The 15,000-nt window shown below is 52.5% G+C and overlaps 55 non-coding genes and 11 pseudogenes across 55 annotated transcripts in view; all 66 read left to right on the top strand.

Annotated features, from left to right (window-relative positions):
• Positions 1–42, top strand: part of LOC131133822 (5S ribosomal RNA) — a 119-nt gene extending 77 nt beyond the window's left edge. Inside the window, exon 1 of the ribosomal RNA XR_009131098.1 lies at positions 1–42. This exon is cut by the window's left edge and continues 77 nt beyond it. This is a non-coding gene — a ribosomal RNA (5S ribosomal RNA).
• Positions 43–154: 112 nt separating this feature from the next.
• Positions 155–263, top strand: LOC131133411 (5S ribosomal RNA; annotated as a pseudogene).
• A 112-nt stretch (positions 264–375) lies between these two features.
• On the top strand, positions 376–494 carry LOC131132891 (5S ribosomal RNA). Its single transcript, XR_009130474.1, has one exon. It is a non-coding gene; the product is annotated as a 5S ribosomal RNA (ribosomal RNA).
• Positions 495–605: 111 nt separating this feature from the next.
• On the top strand, positions 606–724 carry LOC131132939 (5S ribosomal RNA). Its single transcript, XR_009130521.1, has one exon. It is a non-coding gene; the product is annotated as a 5S ribosomal RNA (ribosomal RNA).
• A 112-nt stretch (positions 725–836) lies between these two features.
• Positions 837–955, top strand: LOC131132874 (5S ribosomal RNA). Its single transcript, XR_009130456.1, has one exon. It is a non-coding gene; the product is annotated as a 5S ribosomal RNA (ribosomal RNA).
• A 112-nt stretch (positions 956–1,067) lies between these two features.
• Positions 1,068–1,186, top strand: LOC131133261 (5S ribosomal RNA). The gene has a single exon (XR_009130838.1). It is a non-coding gene; the product is annotated as a 5S ribosomal RNA (ribosomal RNA).
• Positions 1,187–1,298: 112 nt separating this feature from the next.
• LOC131133223 (5S ribosomal RNA) lies at positions 1,299–1,417 on the top strand. The gene has a single exon (XR_009130801.1). It is a non-coding gene; the product is annotated as a 5S ribosomal RNA (ribosomal RNA).
• Positions 1,418–1,529: 112 nt separating this feature from the next.
• LOC131133936 (5S ribosomal RNA) lies at positions 1,530–1,648 on the top strand. Its single transcript, XR_009131210.1, has one exon. It is a non-coding gene; the product is annotated as a 5S ribosomal RNA (ribosomal RNA).
• Positions 1,649–1,760: 112 nt separating this feature from the next.
• Positions 1,761–1,879, top strand: LOC131133029 (5S ribosomal RNA). The gene has a single exon (XR_009130614.1). It is a non-coding gene; the product is annotated as a 5S ribosomal RNA (ribosomal RNA).
• A 112-nt stretch (positions 1,880–1,991) lies between these two features.
• On the top strand, positions 1,992–2,100 carry LOC131133371 (5S ribosomal RNA; annotated as a pseudogene).
• A 112-nt stretch (positions 2,101–2,212) lies between these two features.
• On the top strand, positions 2,213–2,331 carry LOC131134061 (5S ribosomal RNA). Its single transcript, XR_009131331.1, has one exon. It is a non-coding gene; the product is annotated as a 5S ribosomal RNA (ribosomal RNA).
• Positions 2,332–2,442: 111 nt separating this feature from the next.
• LOC131132950 (5S ribosomal RNA) lies at positions 2,443–2,561 on the top strand. Its single transcript, XR_009130532.1, has one exon. It is a non-coding gene; the product is annotated as a 5S ribosomal RNA (ribosomal RNA).
• A 112-nt stretch (positions 2,562–2,673) lies between these two features.
• LOC131133634 (5S ribosomal RNA) lies at positions 2,674–2,792 on the top strand. Its single transcript, XR_009130915.1, has one exon. It is a non-coding gene; the product is annotated as a 5S ribosomal RNA (ribosomal RNA).
• Positions 2,793–2,904: 112 nt separating this feature from the next.
• On the top strand, positions 2,905–3,013 carry LOC131133546 (5S ribosomal RNA; annotated as a pseudogene).
• Positions 3,014–3,125: 112 nt separating this feature from the next.
• Positions 3,126–3,244, top strand: LOC131133096 (5S ribosomal RNA). Its single transcript, XR_009130678.1, has one exon. It is a non-coding gene; the product is annotated as a 5S ribosomal RNA (ribosomal RNA).
• Positions 3,245–3,356: 112 nt separating this feature from the next.
• Positions 3,357–3,465, top strand: LOC131133597 (5S ribosomal RNA; annotated as a pseudogene).
• A 112-nt stretch (positions 3,466–3,577) lies between these two features.
• LOC131132980 (5S ribosomal RNA) lies at positions 3,578–3,696 on the top strand. Its single transcript, XR_009130563.1, has one exon. It is a non-coding gene; the product is annotated as a 5S ribosomal RNA (ribosomal RNA).
• Positions 3,697–3,808: 112 nt separating this feature from the next.
• LOC131133652 (5S ribosomal RNA) lies at positions 3,809–3,927 on the top strand. Its single transcript, XR_009130933.1, has one exon. It is a non-coding gene; the product is annotated as a 5S ribosomal RNA (ribosomal RNA).
• Positions 3,928–4,039: 112 nt separating this feature from the next.
• LOC131133084 (5S ribosomal RNA) lies at positions 4,040–4,158 on the top strand. Its single transcript, XR_009130667.1, has one exon. It is a non-coding gene; the product is annotated as a 5S ribosomal RNA (ribosomal RNA).
• Positions 4,159–4,270: 112 nt separating this feature from the next.
• LOC131133475 (5S ribosomal RNA) lies at positions 4,271–4,379 on the top strand (annotated as a pseudogene).
• A 112-nt stretch (positions 4,380–4,491) lies between these two features.
• On the top strand, positions 4,492–4,610 carry LOC131133155 (5S ribosomal RNA). Its single transcript, XR_009130736.1, has one exon. It is a non-coding gene; the product is annotated as a 5S ribosomal RNA (ribosomal RNA).
• A 112-nt stretch (positions 4,611–4,722) lies between these two features.
• LOC131133761 (5S ribosomal RNA) lies at positions 4,723–4,841 on the top strand. The gene has a single exon (XR_009131038.1). It is a non-coding gene; the product is annotated as a 5S ribosomal RNA (ribosomal RNA).
• A 112-nt stretch (positions 4,842–4,953) lies between these two features.
• On the top strand, positions 4,954–5,072 carry LOC131133083 (5S ribosomal RNA). Its single transcript, XR_009130666.1, has one exon. It is a non-coding gene; the product is annotated as a 5S ribosomal RNA (ribosomal RNA).
• A 112-nt stretch (positions 5,073–5,184) lies between these two features.
• LOC131133678 (5S ribosomal RNA) lies at positions 5,185–5,303 on the top strand. Its single transcript, XR_009130959.1, has one exon. It is a non-coding gene; the product is annotated as a 5S ribosomal RNA (ribosomal RNA).
• Positions 5,304–5,415: 112 nt separating this feature from the next.
• On the top strand, positions 5,416–5,524 carry LOC131133504 (5S ribosomal RNA; annotated as a pseudogene).
• Positions 5,525–5,636: 112 nt separating this feature from the next.
• On the top strand, positions 5,637–5,755 carry LOC131133174 (5S ribosomal RNA). The gene has a single exon (XR_009130755.1). It is a non-coding gene; the product is annotated as a 5S ribosomal RNA (ribosomal RNA).
• A 111-nt stretch (positions 5,756–5,866) lies between these two features.
• Positions 5,867–5,985, top strand: LOC131133274 (5S ribosomal RNA). The gene has a single exon (XR_009130850.1). It is a non-coding gene; the product is annotated as a 5S ribosomal RNA (ribosomal RNA).
• Positions 5,986–6,097: 112 nt separating this feature from the next.
• On the top strand, positions 6,098–6,216 carry LOC131133286 (5S ribosomal RNA). The gene has a single exon (XR_009130858.1). It is a non-coding gene; the product is annotated as a 5S ribosomal RNA (ribosomal RNA).
• A 112-nt stretch (positions 6,217–6,328) lies between these two features.
• On the top strand, positions 6,329–6,447 carry LOC131133651 (5S ribosomal RNA). The gene has a single exon (XR_009130932.1). It is a non-coding gene; the product is annotated as a 5S ribosomal RNA (ribosomal RNA).
• Positions 6,448–6,559: 112 nt separating this feature from the next.
• Positions 6,560–6,678, top strand: LOC131133082 (5S ribosomal RNA). The gene has a single exon (XR_009130665.1). It is a non-coding gene; the product is annotated as a 5S ribosomal RNA (ribosomal RNA).
• Positions 6,679–6,790: 112 nt separating this feature from the next.
• LOC131133890 (5S ribosomal RNA) lies at positions 6,791–6,909 on the top strand. Its single transcript, XR_009131166.1, has one exon. It is a non-coding gene; the product is annotated as a 5S ribosomal RNA (ribosomal RNA).
• Positions 6,910–7,021: 112 nt separating this feature from the next.
• LOC131133538 (5S ribosomal RNA) lies at positions 7,022–7,130 on the top strand (annotated as a pseudogene).
• A 112-nt stretch (positions 7,131–7,242) lies between these two features.
• On the top strand, positions 7,243–7,361 carry LOC131133220 (5S ribosomal RNA). Its single transcript, XR_009130799.1, has one exon. It is a non-coding gene; the product is annotated as a 5S ribosomal RNA (ribosomal RNA).
• A 112-nt stretch (positions 7,362–7,473) lies between these two features.
• On the top strand, positions 7,474–7,592 carry LOC131132938 (5S ribosomal RNA). The gene has a single exon (XR_009130520.1). It is a non-coding gene; the product is annotated as a 5S ribosomal RNA (ribosomal RNA).
• Positions 7,593–7,704: 112 nt separating this feature from the next.
• On the top strand, positions 7,705–7,823 carry LOC131133081 (5S ribosomal RNA). The gene has a single exon (XR_009130664.1). It is a non-coding gene; the product is annotated as a 5S ribosomal RNA (ribosomal RNA).
• A 112-nt stretch (positions 7,824–7,935) lies between these two features.
• Positions 7,936–8,054, top strand: LOC131133913 (5S ribosomal RNA). Its single transcript, XR_009131188.1, has one exon. It is a non-coding gene; the product is annotated as a 5S ribosomal RNA (ribosomal RNA).
• A 112-nt stretch (positions 8,055–8,166) lies between these two features.
• Positions 8,167–8,275, top strand: LOC131133595 (5S ribosomal RNA; annotated as a pseudogene).
• A 112-nt stretch (positions 8,276–8,387) lies between these two features.
• Positions 8,388–8,506, top strand: LOC131133958 (5S ribosomal RNA). The gene has a single exon (XR_009131231.1). It is a non-coding gene; the product is annotated as a 5S ribosomal RNA (ribosomal RNA).
• A 112-nt stretch (positions 8,507–8,618) lies between these two features.
• Positions 8,619–8,737, top strand: LOC131133107 (5S ribosomal RNA). Its single transcript, XR_009130689.1, has one exon. It is a non-coding gene; the product is annotated as a 5S ribosomal RNA (ribosomal RNA).
• A 112-nt stretch (positions 8,738–8,849) lies between these two features.
• On the top strand, positions 8,850–8,968 carry LOC131132921 (5S ribosomal RNA). Its single transcript, XR_009130504.1, has one exon. It is a non-coding gene; the product is annotated as a 5S ribosomal RNA (ribosomal RNA).
• Positions 8,969–9,080: 112 nt separating this feature from the next.
• LOC131133141 (5S ribosomal RNA) lies at positions 9,081–9,199 on the top strand. The gene has a single exon (XR_009130722.1). It is a non-coding gene; the product is annotated as a 5S ribosomal RNA (ribosomal RNA).
• A 112-nt stretch (positions 9,200–9,311) lies between these two features.
• Positions 9,312–9,430, top strand: LOC131133210 (5S ribosomal RNA). The gene has a single exon (XR_009130789.1). It is a non-coding gene; the product is annotated as a 5S ribosomal RNA (ribosomal RNA).
• Positions 9,431–9,542: 112 nt separating this feature from the next.
• On the top strand, positions 9,543–9,661 carry LOC131133878 (5S ribosomal RNA). The gene has a single exon (XR_009131155.1). It is a non-coding gene; the product is annotated as a 5S ribosomal RNA (ribosomal RNA).
• Positions 9,662–9,773: 112 nt separating this feature from the next.
• LOC131133503 (5S ribosomal RNA) lies at positions 9,774–9,882 on the top strand (annotated as a pseudogene).
• Positions 9,883–9,994: 112 nt separating this feature from the next.
• On the top strand, positions 9,995–10,113 carry LOC131132979 (5S ribosomal RNA). Its single transcript, XR_009130562.1, has one exon. It is a non-coding gene; the product is annotated as a 5S ribosomal RNA (ribosomal RNA).
• A 112-nt stretch (positions 10,114–10,225) lies between these two features.
• LOC131132937 (5S ribosomal RNA) lies at positions 10,226–10,344 on the top strand. Its single transcript, XR_009130519.1, has one exon. It is a non-coding gene; the product is annotated as a 5S ribosomal RNA (ribosomal RNA).
• Positions 10,345–10,456: 112 nt separating this feature from the next.
• On the top strand, positions 10,457–10,575 carry LOC131133247 (5S ribosomal RNA). Its single transcript, XR_009130824.1, has one exon. It is a non-coding gene; the product is annotated as a 5S ribosomal RNA (ribosomal RNA).
• A 112-nt stretch (positions 10,576–10,687) lies between these two features.
• LOC131133912 (5S ribosomal RNA) lies at positions 10,688–10,806 on the top strand. The gene has a single exon (XR_009131187.1). It is a non-coding gene; the product is annotated as a 5S ribosomal RNA (ribosomal RNA).
• A 112-nt stretch (positions 10,807–10,918) lies between these two features.
• LOC131133537 (5S ribosomal RNA) lies at positions 10,919–11,027 on the top strand (annotated as a pseudogene).
• A 112-nt stretch (positions 11,028–11,139) lies between these two features.
• Positions 11,140–11,258, top strand: LOC131133957 (5S ribosomal RNA). Its single transcript, XR_009131230.1, has one exon. It is a non-coding gene; the product is annotated as a 5S ribosomal RNA (ribosomal RNA).
• Positions 11,259–11,370: 112 nt separating this feature from the next.
• LOC131133080 (5S ribosomal RNA) lies at positions 11,371–11,489 on the top strand. The gene has a single exon (XR_009130663.1). It is a non-coding gene; the product is annotated as a 5S ribosomal RNA (ribosomal RNA).
• Positions 11,490–11,601: 112 nt separating this feature from the next.
• Positions 11,602–11,720, top strand: LOC131133106 (5S ribosomal RNA). The gene has a single exon (XR_009130688.1). It is a non-coding gene; the product is annotated as a 5S ribosomal RNA (ribosomal RNA).
• A 112-nt stretch (positions 11,721–11,832) lies between these two features.
• LOC131134003 (5S ribosomal RNA) lies at positions 11,833–11,951 on the top strand. Its single transcript, XR_009131274.1, has one exon. It is a non-coding gene; the product is annotated as a 5S ribosomal RNA (ribosomal RNA).
• Positions 11,952–12,063: 112 nt separating this feature from the next.
• LOC131133079 (5S ribosomal RNA) lies at positions 12,064–12,182 on the top strand. Its single transcript, XR_009130662.1, has one exon. It is a non-coding gene; the product is annotated as a 5S ribosomal RNA (ribosomal RNA).
• Positions 12,183–12,294: 112 nt separating this feature from the next.
• On the top strand, positions 12,295–12,413 carry LOC131133650 (5S ribosomal RNA). Its single transcript, XR_009130931.1, has one exon. It is a non-coding gene; the product is annotated as a 5S ribosomal RNA (ribosomal RNA).
• A 112-nt stretch (positions 12,414–12,525) lies between these two features.
• On the top strand, positions 12,526–12,644 carry LOC131133209 (5S ribosomal RNA). Its single transcript, XR_009130788.1, has one exon. It is a non-coding gene; the product is annotated as a 5S ribosomal RNA (ribosomal RNA).
• Positions 12,645–12,756: 112 nt separating this feature from the next.
• Positions 12,757–12,875, top strand: LOC131133866 (5S ribosomal RNA). Its single transcript, XR_009131144.1, has one exon. It is a non-coding gene; the product is annotated as a 5S ribosomal RNA (ribosomal RNA).
• A 112-nt stretch (positions 12,876–12,987) lies between these two features.
• On the top strand, positions 12,988–13,096 carry LOC131133536 (5S ribosomal RNA; annotated as a pseudogene).
• A 112-nt stretch (positions 13,097–13,208) lies between these two features.
• On the top strand, positions 13,209–13,327 carry LOC131133013 (5S ribosomal RNA). The gene has a single exon (XR_009130598.1). It is a non-coding gene; the product is annotated as a 5S ribosomal RNA (ribosomal RNA).
• Positions 13,328–13,439: 112 nt separating this feature from the next.
• On the top strand, positions 13,440–13,558 carry LOC131133126 (5S ribosomal RNA). Its single transcript, XR_009130707.1, has one exon. It is a non-coding gene; the product is annotated as a 5S ribosomal RNA (ribosomal RNA).
• Positions 13,559–13,670: 112 nt separating this feature from the next.
• LOC131133077 (5S ribosomal RNA) lies at positions 13,671–13,789 on the top strand. The gene has a single exon (XR_009130660.1). It is a non-coding gene; the product is annotated as a 5S ribosomal RNA (ribosomal RNA).
• Positions 13,790–13,901: 112 nt separating this feature from the next.
• Positions 13,902–14,020, top strand: LOC131133105 (5S ribosomal RNA). Its single transcript, XR_009130687.1, has one exon. It is a non-coding gene; the product is annotated as a 5S ribosomal RNA (ribosomal RNA).
• A 112-nt stretch (positions 14,021–14,132) lies between these two features.
• Positions 14,133–14,251, top strand: LOC131133885 (5S ribosomal RNA). Its single transcript, XR_009131162.1, has one exon. It is a non-coding gene; the product is annotated as a 5S ribosomal RNA (ribosomal RNA).
• Positions 14,252–14,363: 112 nt separating this feature from the next.
• LOC131133894 (5S ribosomal RNA) lies at positions 14,364–14,482 on the top strand. Its single transcript, XR_009131170.1, has one exon. It is a non-coding gene; the product is annotated as a 5S ribosomal RNA (ribosomal RNA).
• A 112-nt stretch (positions 14,483–14,594) lies between these two features.
• On the top strand, positions 14,595–14,713 carry LOC131133091 (5S ribosomal RNA). The gene has a single exon (XR_009130673.1). It is a non-coding gene; the product is annotated as a 5S ribosomal RNA (ribosomal RNA).
• A 112-nt stretch (positions 14,714–14,825) lies between these two features.
• On the top strand, positions 14,826–14,944 carry LOC131133751 (5S ribosomal RNA). Its single transcript, XR_009131029.1, has one exon. It is a non-coding gene; the product is annotated as a 5S ribosomal RNA (ribosomal RNA).
• The last annotated feature ends 56 nt before the right edge of the window (positions 14,945–15,000 follow it).

The raw sequence follows: 15,000 nt of genomic DNA, 5'->3' as shown, positions 1-15,000 counted from the left end.
CTTGGATGGGAGACCGCCTGGGAATACCAGGTGCTGGAAGCTTTTTATGGTTTCTGCTCTTGCCTGACAGCAGAGGGCGCTGTTTGACACTTTTTGCTGGAGTCTATTTTGGCCTGCGTCGCCTTCAAATAAGATCTTTTCAGTTGTCCTGGCAGCTTACGGCCATACTACCCTGAAAACGCCCGATCTCGGAAGCTAAGCAGGGGTGGGCCTGGTTAGTACTTGGATGGGAGACCGCCTGGGCATACCAGGTGCTGTAAGCTTTTTATTGTTTCTGCTCTTGCCTGACAGCAGAGGGCGCTGTTTGACACTTTTTGCTGGAGTCTAGTTTGGCCTGCGTCACCTTCAAATAGGATCTTTTCAGTTGACTTGGCAGCTTACGGCCATACTACCCTGAAAACGCCCGATCTCGTCCGATCTCGGAAGCTAAGCAGGGGCGTGCCTGATTAGTACTTGGATGGGAGACCGCCTGGGAATACCAGGTGCTGTAAGCTTTTTATGGTTTCTGCTCTTGCCTGACAGCAGAGGGCGCTGTTTGACACTTTTTGCTGGATCTAGTTTGGCCTGCGTCGCCTTCAAATAAGATCTTTTCCATTGTCCTGGCAGCATACGGCCATACTACCCTGAAAACGCCCGATCTCGTCCGATCTCGGAAGCTAAGCAGGGGCGGTCCTGGTTAGTACTTGGATGGGAGACCGCCTGGGAATACCAGGTGCTGTAAGCTTTTTATGGTTTCTGCTCTTGCCTGACAGCAGAGGGCGCTGTTTGACACTTTTTGCTGGAGTCTAGTTTGGCCTGCGTCACCTTCAAATAGGATCTTTTCAGTTGACCTGGCAGCTTACGGCCATACTACCCTGAAAACGCCCGATCTCGTCCGATCTCGGAAGCTAAGCAGGGGCGGGCCTGGTTAGTACTTGGATGGGAGACCGCCTGGGAATACCAGGTGCTGTAAGCTTTTTATGGTTTCTGCTCTTGCCTGACAGCAGAGGGCGCTTTTTGACACTTTTTGCTGGCGTCTAGTTTGGCCTGCGTCGCCTTCAAATAGGATCTTTTCAGTTGCCCTGGCAGCTTACGGCCATACTACCCTGAAAATGCCCGATCTCGTCCGATCTCGGAAGCTAAGCAGGAGCGGGCGTGGTTAGTACTTGGATGGGAGACCGCCTGGGAATACCAGGTGCTGTTAGCTTTTTATGGTTTCTGCTCTAGCCTGACAGCAGTGGGCGCTGTTTGACACTTTTTGCTGGAGTCTAGTTTGGCCTGCGTCGCCTTCAAATAGGATCTTTTCAGTTGACCTGGCAGCTTACCGCCATACTACCCTGAAAACACCCGATCTCATCCGATCTCGGAAGCTAAGCAGGGGCGGCCCTGGTAAGTACTTGGATGGGAGACCGCCTGGGAATACCAGGTGCTGTTATCTTTTTATGCTTTCTGCTCTAGCCTGACAGCATAGGGCGCTGTTTGACACTTTTTGCTGGAGTCTAGTTTGGCCTGCGTCGCCTTCAAATAAGATCTTTTCAGTTGTCCTGGCAGCTTACGGCCATACTACCCTGAAAACGCCCGATCTCGTCCGATCTCGGAAGCTAAGCAGGGGCGGGCCTGGTTAGTACTTGGATGGGAGACCGCCTGGGAATACCAGGTGCTGGAAGCTTTTTTTGGTTTCTGCTCTTGCCTGACAGCAGAGGGCGCTGTTTGACACTTTTTGCTGGAGTCTAGTTTGGCCTGCGTCGCCTTCAAATAAGATCTTTTCAGTTGTCCTGGCAGCTTACGGCCATACTACACTGAAATCGCCCGATCTCGTCGGATCTCGGAAGCTAAGCAGGGGCGGGCCTGGTTAGTACTTGGATGGGAGACCGCCTGGGAATGCCAGGTGCTGTAAGCCTTTTATGGTTTCTGCTCTTGCCTGACAGCAGAGGGCGCTGTTTGACACTTTTTGCTGGAGTCTAGTTTGGCCTGCGTCACCTTCAAATAGGATCTTTTCAGTTGCCCTGGCAGCTTACGGCCATACTACCCTGAAAACGCCCGATCTCGGAAGCTAAGCAGGGGCGGGCCTGGTTAGTACTTGGATGGGAGACCGCCTGGGAATAACAGGTGCTGTAAGCTTTTTATGGTTTCTGCTCTTGCCTGACAGCAGAGGGCGCTGTTTGAAACTTTTTGCTGGAGTCTAATTTGGCCTGTGTCGCCTTCAAATAGGATCTTTTCAGTTGCCCTGGCAGCTTACGGCCATACTACCTTGAAAACGCTCGATCTCGTCCGATCTCGGAAGCTAAGCACGGGCGGGCCTGGTTAGTACTTGGATGGGAGACCGCCTGGGAATACCAGGTGCTGTAAGCTTTCTATGGTTTCTGCTCTACCCTGACAGCAGAGGGCGCTGTTTGACACTTTTTGCTGGATCTAGTTTGGCCTGCGTCGCCTTCAAATAAGATCTTTTCCGTTGTCCTGGCAGCTTACGGCCATACTACCCTGAAAACGCCCGATCTCGTCCGATCTCGGAAGCTAAGTAGGGGAGGGCCTGGTTAGTACTTGGATGGGAGACCGCCTGGTAATACCAGGTGCTGTAAGCTTTTTATGGTTTCTGCTCTTGCCTGACAGCAGAGGGCACTGTTTGACACTTTTTGCTGCAGTGTAGTTTGGCCTGCGTCACCTTCAAATAGGATCTTTTCAGTTGACCTGGCAGCTTACGGCCATACTACCCTGAAAACGCCCGATCTCGTCCGATCTCGGAAGCTAAGCAGGGGCGGGCCTGGTTAGTACTTGGATGGGAGACCGCCTGGGAATACCAGGTGCTGTAAGCATTTTATGGTTTCTGCTCTTGCCTGACAGCAGAGGGCGCTGTTTGACACTTTTTGCTGGAGGCTAGTTTGGCCTGCGTCGCCTTCAAATAGGATCTTTTCAGTTGACCTGGCAGCTTATGGCCATACTACCCTGAAAACGCCCGATCTCTGAAGCTAAGCAGGGGCGGGCCTGGTTAGTACTTGGATGGGAGACCGCCTGGGAATACCAGGTGCTGGAAGCTTTTTATGGTTTCTGCTCTTGCCTGACAGCAGAGGGCGCTGTTTGACACTTTTTGCTGGAGTCTAATTTGGCCTGCGTCGCCTTCAAATAGGATCTTTTCAGTTGCCCTGGCAGCTTACGGCCATACTACCTTGAAAACGCCCGATGTCGTTCGATCTCGGAAGCTAAGCAGGGGCGGGCCTGGTTAGTACTTGGATGGGAGACCGCCTGGGAATACCAGGTGCTGTAAGCTTTTTATGGTTTCTGCTCTTGCCTGACAGCAGAGGGCGCTGTTTGACACTTTTTGCTGGAGGCTAGTTTGGCCTGCGTCGCCTTCAAATAGGATCTTTTCAGTTGACCTGGCAGCTTATGGCCATACTACCCTGAAAACGCCCGATCTCTGAAGCTAAGCAGGGGCGGGCCTGTTAAGTACTTGGATGGGAGACCGCCTGGGAATACCAGGTGCTGGAAGCTTTTTATGGTTTCTGCTCTTGCCTGACAGCAGAGGGGGCTGTTTGACACTTTTTGCTGGAGTGTAGTTTGGCCTGCGTCGCCATCAAATAGGATCTTTTCAGTTGACCTGGCAGCTTACGGCCATACTACCCTGAAAACACCCGGTCTCGTCCGATCTCGGAAGCTAAGCAGGGGCGGGCCTGTTAAGTACTTGGATGGGAGACCGCCTGGGAATACCAGGTGCTGTTAGCTTTTTATGCTTTCTGCTCTAGCCTGACAGCAGAGGGCGCTGTTTGACACTTTTTGCTGGAGTCTAGTTTGGCCTGCGTCGCCTTCAAATAAGATCTTTTCAGTTGTCCTGGCAGCTTACGGCCATACTACCCTGAATACGCCCGATCTCGTCCGATCTCGGAAGCTAAGCAGGGGCGGGCCTGGTTAGTACTTGGATGGGAGACCGCCTGGGAATACCAGGTGCTGTAAGCTTTTTATGGTTTCTGCTCTTGCCTGACAGCAGAGGGCGCTGTTTGACACTTTTTGCTGGAGTCTAGTTTGGCCTGCGTCGCCTTCAAATAAGATATTTTCAGTTGTCCTGGCAGCTTACGGCCATACTACACTGAAAACGCCCGATCTCGTCGGATCTCGGAAGCTAAGCAGGGGCGGGCCTGGTTAGTACTTGGATGGGAGACCACCTGGGAATACCAGGTGCTATAAGCTTTTTATGGTTTCTGCTCTTGCCTGACAGCAGAGGGCGCTGTTTGACACTCTTTGCTGGAGTCTAGTTTGGCCTGCGTCGCCTTCAAATAGGATCTTTTCAGTTGCCCTGGCAGCTTACGGCCATACTACCCTGAAAACGCCCGATCTCGGAAGCTAAGCAGGGGAGGGCCTCGTTAGTACTTGGATGGGAGACCGCCTGGGAATGCTAGGTGCTGTAAGCTTTTTATGGTTTCTGCTCTTGCCTGACAGCAGAGGGCACTGTTTGACACTTTTTGCTGGAGTGTAGTTTGGCCTGCGTCGCCTTCAAATCGGATCTTTTCAGTTGACCTGGCAGCTTACGGCCATACTACCCTGAAAACACCCGGTCTCGTCCGATCTCGGAAGCTAAGCATGGGCGGGCCTGTTAAGTACTTGGATGGGAGACCGCCTGGGAATACCAGGTGCTGTTAGCTTTTTATGCTTTCTGCTCTAGCCTGACAGCAGAGGGCGCTGTTTGACACTTTTTGCTGGAGTCTAGTTTGGCCTGCGTCTTCTTCAAATAAGATCTTTTCAGTTGTGCTGGCAGCTTACGGCCATACTACCCTGAATACGCCCGATCTCTTCCGATCTCGGAAGCTAAGCAGGGGCGGGCCTGGTTAGTACTTGGATGGGAGACCGCCTGGGAATACCAGGTGCTGTAAGCTTTTTATGGTTTCTGCTCTTGCCTGACAGCAGAGGGCGCTTTTTGACACTTTTTGCTGGAGTCTAGTTTGGCCTGCGTCGCCTTCAAATAAGATCTTTTCAGTTGTCCTGGCAGCTTACGGCCATACTACACTGAAAACGCCCGATCTCGTCGGATCTCGGAAGCTAAGCAGGGGCGGGCCTGGTTAGTACTTGGATGGGAGACCACCTGGGAATACCAGGTGCTATAAGCTTTTTATGGTTTCTGCTCTTGCCTGACAGCAGAGGGCGCTGTTTGACACTCTTTGCTGGAGTCTAGTTTGGCCTGCGTCGCCTTCAAATAGGATCTTTTCAGTTGCCATGGCAGCTTACGGCCATACTACCCTGAAGACGCCCGATCTCGTCCGATCTCGGAAGCTAAGCAGGGGCGGGCCTGGTTAGTACTTGGATGGGAGACCGCCTGGGAATACCAGGTGCTGTAAGCCTTTTATGGTTTCTGCTCTTGCCTGACAGCATAGGGCGCTGTTTGACACTTTTTGCTGGAGTCTAGTTTGGCCTGCGTCGCCTTCAAATAGGATCTTTTCAGTTGCCCTGGCAGCTTACAGCCATACTACCCTGAAAATGCCCGATCTCGGAAGCTAAGCAGGGGAGGGCCTCGTTAGTACTTGGATGGGAGACCGCCTGGGAATACCAGGTGCTGTAAGCTTTTTATGGTTTCTGCTCTTGCCTGACAGCAGAGGGCGCTTTTTGACACTTTTTCCTGGCGTCTAGTTTGGCCTGCGTCGCCTTCAAATAGGATCTTTTTAGTTGCCCTGGCAGCTTACGGCCATACTACCCTGAAAACGCCCGATCTCGTCCAATCTCGGAAGCTAAGCAGGGGCGGGCCTGGTTAGTACTTGGATCGGAGACCGCCTGGGAATACCAGGTGCTGTAAGCTTTTTATGGTTTCTGCTCTAGCCTGACAGCAGAGGGCGCTGTTTGACACTTTTTGCTGGATCTAGTTTGGCCTGCGTCGCCTTCAAATAAGATCTTTTCCGTTGTCCTGGCAGCTTACGGCCATACTACGCTGAAAACGCCCGATCTCGTCCGATCTCTGAAGCTAAGCAGGGGCGGGCCTGTTTAGTACTTGGATGGGAGACCGCCTGGGAATACCAGGTGCTATAAGCTTTTTATGGTTTCTGCTCTTGCCTGACAGCAGAGGGCGCTGTTTGACACTCTTTGCTGGAGTCTAGTTTGGCCTGCGTCGCCTTCAAATACGATCTTTTCAGTTGCCCTGGCAGCTTACGACCATACTACCCTGAAAAGGCCCGATCTCGTCCGATCTCGGAAGCTAAGCAGGGGCGGGCCTGTTAAGTACTTGGATGGGAGACCGCCTGGGAATACCAGGTGCTGTTAGCTTTTTATGCTTTCTGCTCTAGCCTGACAGCAGAGGGCGCTGTTTGACACTTTTTGCTGGAGTCTAGTTTGGCCTGCGTCGCCTTCAAATAAGATCTTTTCAGTTGTCCTGGCAGCTTACGGCCATACTACCCTGAATACGCCCGATCTCGTCCGATCTCGGAAGCTAAGCAGGGGCGGGCCTGGTTAGTACTTGGATGGGAGACCGCCTGGGAATACCAGGTGCTGTAAGCTTTTTATGGTTTCTGCTCTTGCCTGACAGCAGAGGGCGCTGTTTGACACTTTTTGCTGGAGTCTAGTTTGGCCTGCGTCGCCTTCAAATAAGATCTTTTCAGTTGTCCTGGCAGCTTACGGCCATACTACACTGAAAACGCCCGATCTCGTCGGATCTCGGAAGCTAAGCAGGGGCGGGCCTGGTTAGTACTTGGATGGGAGACCACCTGGGAATACCAGGTGCTATAAGCTTTTTATGGTTTCTGCTCTTGCCTGACAGCAGAGGGCGCTGTTTGACACTCTTTGCTGGAGTCTAGTTTGGCCTGCGTCGCCTTCAAATAGGATCTTTTCAGTTGCCCTGGCAGCTTACGGCCATACTACCCTGAAAACGCCCGATCTCGTCCGATCTCGGAAGCTAAGCAGGGGCGGGCCTGGTTAGTACTTGGATGGGAGACCGCCTGGGAATACCAGGTGCTGTAAGCCTTTTATGGTTTCTGCTCTTGCCTGACAGCAGAGGGCGCTGTTTGACACTTTTTGCTGGAGTCTAGTTTGGCCTGCGTCGCCTTCAAATAGGATCTTTTCAGTTGCCCTGGCAGCTTACAGCCATACTACCCTGAAAATGCCCGATCTCGGAAGCTAAGCAGGGGAGGGCCTCGTTAGTACTTGGATGGGAGACCGCCTGGGAATGCCAGGTGCTGTAAGCTTTTTATGGTTTCTGCTCTTGCCTGACAGCAGAGGGCGCTGTTTGACACTTTTTGCTGGAGTCCAGTTTGGCCTGCGTCGCCTTCAAATAGGATCTTTTCAGTTGACCTGGCAGCTTACGGCCATACTACCCTGAAAACACCCAGTCTCGTCCGATCTCGGAAGCTAAGCAGGGGCGGGCCTGTTAAGTACTTGGATGGGAGACCGCCTGGGAATACCAGGTGCTGTTAGCTTTTTATGCTTTCTGCTCTAGCCTGACAGCAGAGGGCGCTGTTTGACACTTTTTGCTGGAGTCTAGTTTGGCCTGCGTCGCCTTCAAATAAGATCTTTTCAGTTTTCCTGGCAGCTTACGGCCATACTACCCTGAATACGCCCGATCTCGTCCGATCTCGGAAGCTAAGCAGGGGCGGGCCTGGTTAGTACTTGGATGGGAGACCGCCTGGGAATACCAGGTGCTCTAAGCTTTTTATGGTTTCTGCTCTTGCCTGACAGCAGAGGGCGCTGTTTGACACTTTTTGCTGGAGTCTAGTTTGGCCTGCGTCGCCTTCAAATAAGATCTTTTCAGTTGTCCTGGCAGCTTACGGCCATACTACACTGAAAACGCCCGATCTCGTCGGATCTCGGAAGCTAAGCAGGGGCGGGCCTGGTTAGTACTTGGATGGGAGACCACCTGGGAATACCAGGTGCTATAAGCTTTTTATGGTTTCTGCTCTTGCCTGACAGCAGAGGGCGCTGTTTGACACTCTTTGCTGGAGTCTAGTTTGGCCTGCGTCGCCTTCAAATAGGATCTTTTCAGTTGCCCTGGCAGCTTCCGGCCATACTACCCTGAAAACGCCCGATCTCGTCCGATCTCGGAAGCTAAGCAGGGGCGGGCCTGGTTAGTACTTGGATGGGAGACCGCCTGGGAATACCAGGTGCTGTAAGCCTTTTATGGTTTCTGCTCTTGCCTGAGAGCAGAGGGCGCTGTTTGACACTTTTTGCTGGAGTCTAGTTTGGCCTGCGTCGCCTTCAAATAGGATCTTTTCAGTTGCCTTGGCAGCTTACAGCCATACTACCCTGAAAATGCCCGATCTCGGAAGCTAAGCAGGGGAGGGCCTCGTTAGTACTTGGATGGGAGACTGCCTGGGAATGCCAGGTGCTGTAAGCTTTTTATGGTTTCTGCTCTTGCCTGACAGCAGAGGGCGCTGTTTGACACTTTTTGCTGGAGTGTAGTTTGGCCTGCGTCGCCTTCAAATAGGATCTTTTCAGTTGACCTGGCAGCTTACGGCCATACTACCCTGAAAACGCCCGATCTCGTCCAATCTCGGAAGCTAAGCAGGGGCGGGCCTGGTTAGTACTTGGATGGGAGACCGCCTGGGAATACCAGGTGCTGTAAGCTTTTTATGGTTTCTGCTCTTGCCTGACAGCAGAGGGCGCTGTTTGACACTTTTTGCTGGAGTCTAGTTTTGCCTGCGTCGCCTTCAAATACGATCTTTTCAGTTGCCCTGGCAGCTTACGACCATACTACCCTGAAAACGCCCGATCTCGTCCGATCTCGGAAGCTAAGCAGGGGCGGGCCTGTTAAGTACTTGGATGGGAGACCGCCTGGGAATACCAGGTGCTGTTAGCTTTTTATGCTTTCTGCTCTAGCCTGACAGCAGAGGGCGCTGTTTGACACTTTTTGCTGGAGTCTAGTTTGGCCTGCGTCGCCTTCAAATAAGATCTTTTCAGTTGTCCTGGCAGCTTACGGCCATACTACCCTGAATACGCCCGATCTCGTCCGATATCGGAAGCTAAGCAGGGGCGGGCCTGGTTAGTACTTGGATGGGAGACCGCCTGGGAATGCCAGGTGCTGTAAGCTTTTTATGGTTTCTGCTCTTGCCTGACAGCAGAGGGCGATGTTTGACACTTTTTGCTGGAGTCTAGTTTTGCCTGCGTCGCCTTCAAATAAGATCTTTTCAGTTGTCCTGGCAGCTTACGGCCATACTACACTAAAAACGCCCGATCTCGTCCGATCTCGGAAGCTAAGCAGGGGCGGGCCTGTTAAGTACTTGGATGGGAGACCGCCTGGGAATACCAGGTGCTGTAAGCTTTTTATGGTTTCTGCTCTTTCCTGACAGCAGAGGGCGCTGTTTGACACTTTTTGCTGGAGTCTAGTTTGGCCTGCGTCGCCTTCAAATAAGATCTTTTCAGTTGTCCTGGCAGCTTACGGCCATACTACACTGAAAACGCCCGATCTCGTCGGATCTCGGAAGCTAAGCAAGGGTGGGCCTGGTTAGTACTTGGATGGGAGACCACCTGGGAATACCAGGTGCTATAAGCTTTTTATGGTTTCTGCTCTTGCCTGACAGCAGAGGGCGCTGTTTGACACTCTTTGCTGGAGTCTAGTTTGGCCTGCGTCGCCTTCAAATAGGATCTTTTCAGTTGCCCTGGCAGCTTACGGCCATACTACCCTGAAAACGCCCGATCTCGTCCGATCTCGGAAGCTAAGCAGGGGCGGGCCTGGTTAGTACTTGGATGGGAGACCGCCTGGGAATACCAGGTGCTGTAAGCCTTTTATGGTTTCTGCTCTTGCCTGACAGCATAGGGCGCTGTTTGACACTTTTTGCTGGAGTCTAGTTTGGCCTGCGTCGCCTTCAAATAGGATCTTTTCAGTTGCCCTGGCAGCTTACAGCCATACTACCCTGAAAATGCCCGATCTCGGAAGCTAAGCAGGGGAGGGCCTCGTTAGTACTTGGATGGGAGACCGCCTGGGAATACCAGGTGCTGTAAGCTTTTTATGGTTTCTGCTCTTGCCTGACAGCAGAGGGCGCTTTTTGACACTTTTTCCTGGCGTCTAGTTTGGCCTGCGTCGCCTTCAAATAGGATCTTTTCAGTTGACCTGGCAGCTTACGGCCATACTACCCTGAAAACACCCGGTCTCGTCCGATCTCGGAAGCTAAGCAGGGGCGGGCCTGTTAAGTACTTGGATGGGAGACCGCCTGGGAATACCAGGTGCTGTTAGCTTTTTATGCTTTCTGCTCTAGCCTGACAGCAGAGGGCGCTGTTTGACACTTTTTGCTGGAGTCTAGTTTGGCCTGCGTCGCCTTCAAATAAGATCTTTTCAGTTTTCCTGGCAGCTTACGGCCATACTACCCTGAATACGCCCGATCTCGTCCGATCTCGGAAGCTAAGCAGGGGCGGGCCTGGTTAGTACTTGGATGGGAGACCGCCTGGGAATACCAGGTGCTCTAAGCTTTTTATGGTTTCTGCTCTTGCCTGACAGCAGAGGGCGCTGTTTGACACTTTTTGCTGGAGTCTAGTTTGGCCTGCGTCGCCTTCAAATAAGATCTTTTCAGTTGTCCTGGCAGCTCACGGCCATACTACACTGAAAACGCCCGATCTCGTCGGATCTCGGAAGCTAAGCAGGGGCGGGCCTGGTTAGTACTTGGATGGGAGACCACCTGGGAATACCAGGTGCTATAAGCTTTTTATGGTTTCTGCTCTTGCCTGACAGCAGAGGGCGCTGTTTGACACTCTTTGCTGGAGTCTAGTTTGGCCTGCGTCGCCTTCAAATAGGATCTTTTCAGTTGCCCTGGAAGCTTCCGGCCATACTACCCTGAAAACGCCCGATCTCGTCCGATCTCGGAAGCTAAGCAGGGGCGGGCCTGGTTAGTACTTGGATGGGAGACCGCCTGGGAATACCAGGTGCTGTAAGCCTTTTATGGTTTCTGCTCTTGCCTGACAGCAGAGGGCGCTGTTTGACACTTTTTGCTGGAGTCTAGTTTGGCCAGCGTCGCCTTCAAATAGGATCTTTTCAGTTGCCTTGGCAGCTTACAGCCATACTACCCTGAAAATGCCCGATCTCGGAAGCTAAGCAGGGGAGGGCCTCGTTAGTACTTGGATGGGAGACCGCCTGGGAATGCCAGGTGCTGTAAGCTTTTTATGGTTTCTGCTCTTGCCTGACAGCAGAGGGCGCTGTTTGACACTTTTTGCTGGAGTGTAGTTTGGCCTGCGTCGCCTTCAAATAGGATCTTTTCAGTTGACCTGGCAGCTTACGGCCATACTACCCTGAAAACGCCCGATCTCGTCCAATCTCGGAAGCTAAGCAGGGGCGGGCCTGGTTAGTACTTGGATGGGAGACCGCCTGGGAATACCAGGTGCTGTAAGCTTTTTATGGTTTCTGCTCTTGCCTGACAGCAGAGGGCGCTGTTTGACACTTTTTGCTGGAGTCTAGTTTTGCCTGCGTCGCCTTCAAATAAGATCTTTTCAGTTGTCCCGGCAGCTTACGGCCATACTACACTGAAAACGCCCGATCTCGTCGGATCTCGGAAGCTAAGCAGGGGCGGGCCTGGTTAGTACTTGGATGGGAGACCACCTGGGAATACCAGGTGCTATAAGCTTTTTATGGTTTCTGCTCTTGCCTGACAGCAGAGGGCGCTGTTTGACACTCTTTGCTGGAGTCTAGTTTGGCCTGCGTCGCCTTCAAATACGATCTTTTCAGTTGCCCTGGCAGCTTACGACCATACTACCCTGAAAACGCCCGATCTCGTCCGATCTCGGAAGCTAAGCAGGGGCGGGCCTGTTAAGTACTTGGATGGGAGACCGCCTGGGAATACCAGGTGCTGTTAGCTTTTTATGCTTTCTGCTCTAGCCTGACAGCAGAGGGCGCTGTTTGACACTTTTTGCTGGAGTCTAGTTTGGCCTGCGTCGCCTTCAAATAAGATCTTTTCAGTTGTCCTGGCAGCTTACGGCCATACTACCCTGAATACGCCCGATCTCGTCCGATATCGGAAGCTAAGCAGGGGCGGGCCTGGTTAGTACTTGGATGGGAGACCGCCTGGGAATACCAGGTGCTGTAAGCTTTTTATGGTTTCTGCTCTTGCCTGACAGCAGAGGGCGATGTTTGACACTTTTTGCTGGAGTCTAGTTTGGCCTGCGTCGCCTTCAAATAAGATCTTTTCAGTTGTCCTGGCAGCTTACGGCCATACTACACTGAAAACGCCCGATCTCGTCGGATCTCGGAAGCTAAGCAGGGGCGGGCCTGGTTAGTACTTGGATGGGAGACCACCTGGGAATACCAGGTGCTATAAGCTTTTTATGGTTTCTGCTCTTGCCTGACAGCAGAGGGCGCTGTTTGACACTCTTTGCTGGAGTCTAGTTTGGCCTGCGTCGCCTTCAAATAAGATCTTGTCAGTTGTCCTGGCAGCTTACGGCCATACTACCCTGAATACGCCCGATCTCGTCCGATCTCGGAAGCTAAGCAGGGGCGGGCCTGGTTAGTACTTGGATGGGAGACCGCCTGGGAATACCAGGTGCTGTAAGCTTTTTATGGTTTCTGCTCTTGCCTGACAGCAGAGGGCGCTGTTTGACACTTTTTGCTGGAGTCTAGTTTGGCCTGCGTCGCCTTCAAATAAGATCTTTTCAGTTGTCCTGGCAGCTTACGGCCATACTACACTGAAAACGCCCGATCTCGTCGGATCTCGGAAGCTAAGCAAGGGTGGGCCTGGTTAGTACTTGGATGGGAGACCACCTGGGAATACCAGGTGCTATAAGCTTTTTATGGTTTCTGCTCTTGCCTGACAGCAGAGGGCGCTGTTTGACACTCTTTGCTGGAGTCTAGTTTGGCCTGCGTCGCCTTCAAATAGGATCTTTTCAGTTGCCCTGGCAGCTTACGGCCATACTACCCTGAAAACGCCCGATCTCGTCCGATCTCGGAAGCTAAGCAGGGGCGGGCCTGGTTAGTACTTGGATGGGAGACCGCCTGGGAATACCAGGTGCTGTAAGCCTTTTATGGTTTCTGCTCTTGCCTGACAGCAGAGGGCGCTGTTTGACACTTTTTGCTGGAGTCTAGTTTGGCCTGCGTCGCCTTCAAATAGGATCTTTTCAGTTGCCTTGGCAGCTTACAGCCATACTACCCTGAAAATGCCCGATCTCGGAAGCTAAGCAGGGGAGGGCCTCGTTAGTACTTGGATGGGAGACCGCCTGGGAATGCCAGGTGCTGTAAGCTTTTTATGGTTTCTGCTCTTGCCTGACAGCAGAGGGCGCTGTTTGACACTTTTTGCTGGAGTGTAGTTTGGCCTGCGTCACCTTCAAATAGGATCTTTTCAGTTGACCTGGCAGCTTACGGCCATACTACCCTGAAAACGCCCGATCTCGTCCAATCTCGGAAGCTAAGCAGGGGCGGGCCTAGTTAGTACTTGGATGGGAGACCGCCTGGGAATACCAGGTGCTGTAAGCTTTTTATGGTTTCTGCTCTTGCCTGACAGCAGAGGGCGCTGTTTGACACTTTTTGCTGGAGTCTAGTTTTGCCTGCGTCGCCTTCAAATAAGATCTTTTCAGTTGTCCTGGCAGCTTACGGCCATACTACACTGAAAACGCCCGATCTCGTCCGATCTCGGAAGCTAAGCAGGGGCGGGCCTGTTAAGTACTTGGATGGGAGACCGCCTGGGAATACCAGGTGCTGTTAGCTTTTTATGCTTTCTGCTCTTGCCTGACAGCAGAGGGCGCTGTTTGACACTCTTTGCTGGAGTCTAGTTTGGCCTGCGTCGCCTTCAAATACGATCTTTTCAGTTGTCCTGGCAGCTTACGGCCATACTACACTGAAAACGCCCGATCTCGTCGGATCTCGGAAGCTAAGCAGGGGCGGGCCTGGTTAGTACTTGGATGGGAGACCACCTGGGAATACCAGGTGCTATAAGCTTTTTATGGTTTCTGCTCTTGCCTGACAGCAGAGGGCGCTGTTTGACACTCTTTGCTGGAGTCTAGTTTGGCCTGCGTCGCCTTCAAATACGATCTTTTCAGTTGCCCTGGCAGCTTACGACCATACTACCCTGAAAACGCCCGATCTCGTCCGATCTCGGAAGCTAAGCAGGGGCGGGCCTGTTAAGTACTTGGATGGGAGACCGCCTGGGAATACCAGGTGCTGTTAGCTTTTTATGCTTTCTGCTCTAGCCTGACAGCAGAGGGCGCTGTTTGACACTTTTTGCTGGAGTCTAGTTTGGCCTGCGTCGCCTTCAAATAAGATCTTTTCAGTTGCCCTGGCAGCTTTCGGCCATACTACCCTGAAAACGCCCGATCTCGTCCGATCTCGGAAGCTAAGCAGGGGCGGGCCTGGTAAGTACTTGGATGGGAGACCGCCTGGGAATACCAGGTGCTGTAAGCTTTTTATGGTTTCTGCTCTTGCCTGACAGCAGAGGGCGCTGTTTGACACTTTTTGCTGGAGTCTAGTTTGGCCTGCGTCGCCTTCAAATAGGATCTTTTCAGTTGCCCTGGCTGCTTACGGCCATACGACCCTGAAAATGCCCGATCTCGTCCGATCTCGGAAGCTAAGCAGGGGCGGGCCTGGTTAGTACTTGGATGGGAGACCGCCTGGGAATACCAGGTGCTGTAAGCTTTTTATGGTTTCTGCTCTAGCCTGACAGCAGAGGGCGCTGTTTGACACTTTTTGCTGGAGTCTAGTTTGGCCTGCGTCGCCTTCAAATAGGATCTTTTCAGTTGACCTGGCAGCTTACGGCCATACTACCCTGAAAACACCCGATCTCGTCCGATCTCGGAAGCTAAGCAGGGGCGGGCGTGTTAAGTACTTGGATGGGAGACCGCCTGGGAATACCAGGTGCTGTTAGCTTTTTATGCTTTCTGCTCTAGCCTGACAGCAGAGGGCGCTGTTTGACACTTTTTGCTGGAGTCTAGTTTGGCCTGCGTCGCCTTCAAATAAGATCTTTTCAGTTGTCCTGGCAGCTTACGGCCATACTACCCTGAAAACGCCCGATCTCGTCCGATCTCGGAAGCAAAGCAGGGGCGGGCCTGGTTAGTACTTGGATGGGAGACCGCCTGGGAATACCAGGTGCTGTAAGCTTTTTATGGTTTCTGCTCTTGCCTGACAGCAGAGGGCGCTGTTTGACACTTTTTGCT

The sequence above is a fragment of the Doryrhamphus excisus genome, chromosome 7 (assembly GCF_030265055.1).
Source record: "Doryrhamphus excisus isolate RoL2022-K1 chromosome 7, RoL_Dexc_1.0, whole genome shotgun sequence".
In the NCBI taxonomy this organism is placed as follows: domain Eukaryota; kingdom Metazoa; phylum Chordata; class Actinopteri; order Syngnathiformes; family Syngnathidae; genus Doryrhamphus; species Doryrhamphus excisus.
This window is presented reverse-complemented; position numbering and strand designations above follow the sequence as displayed.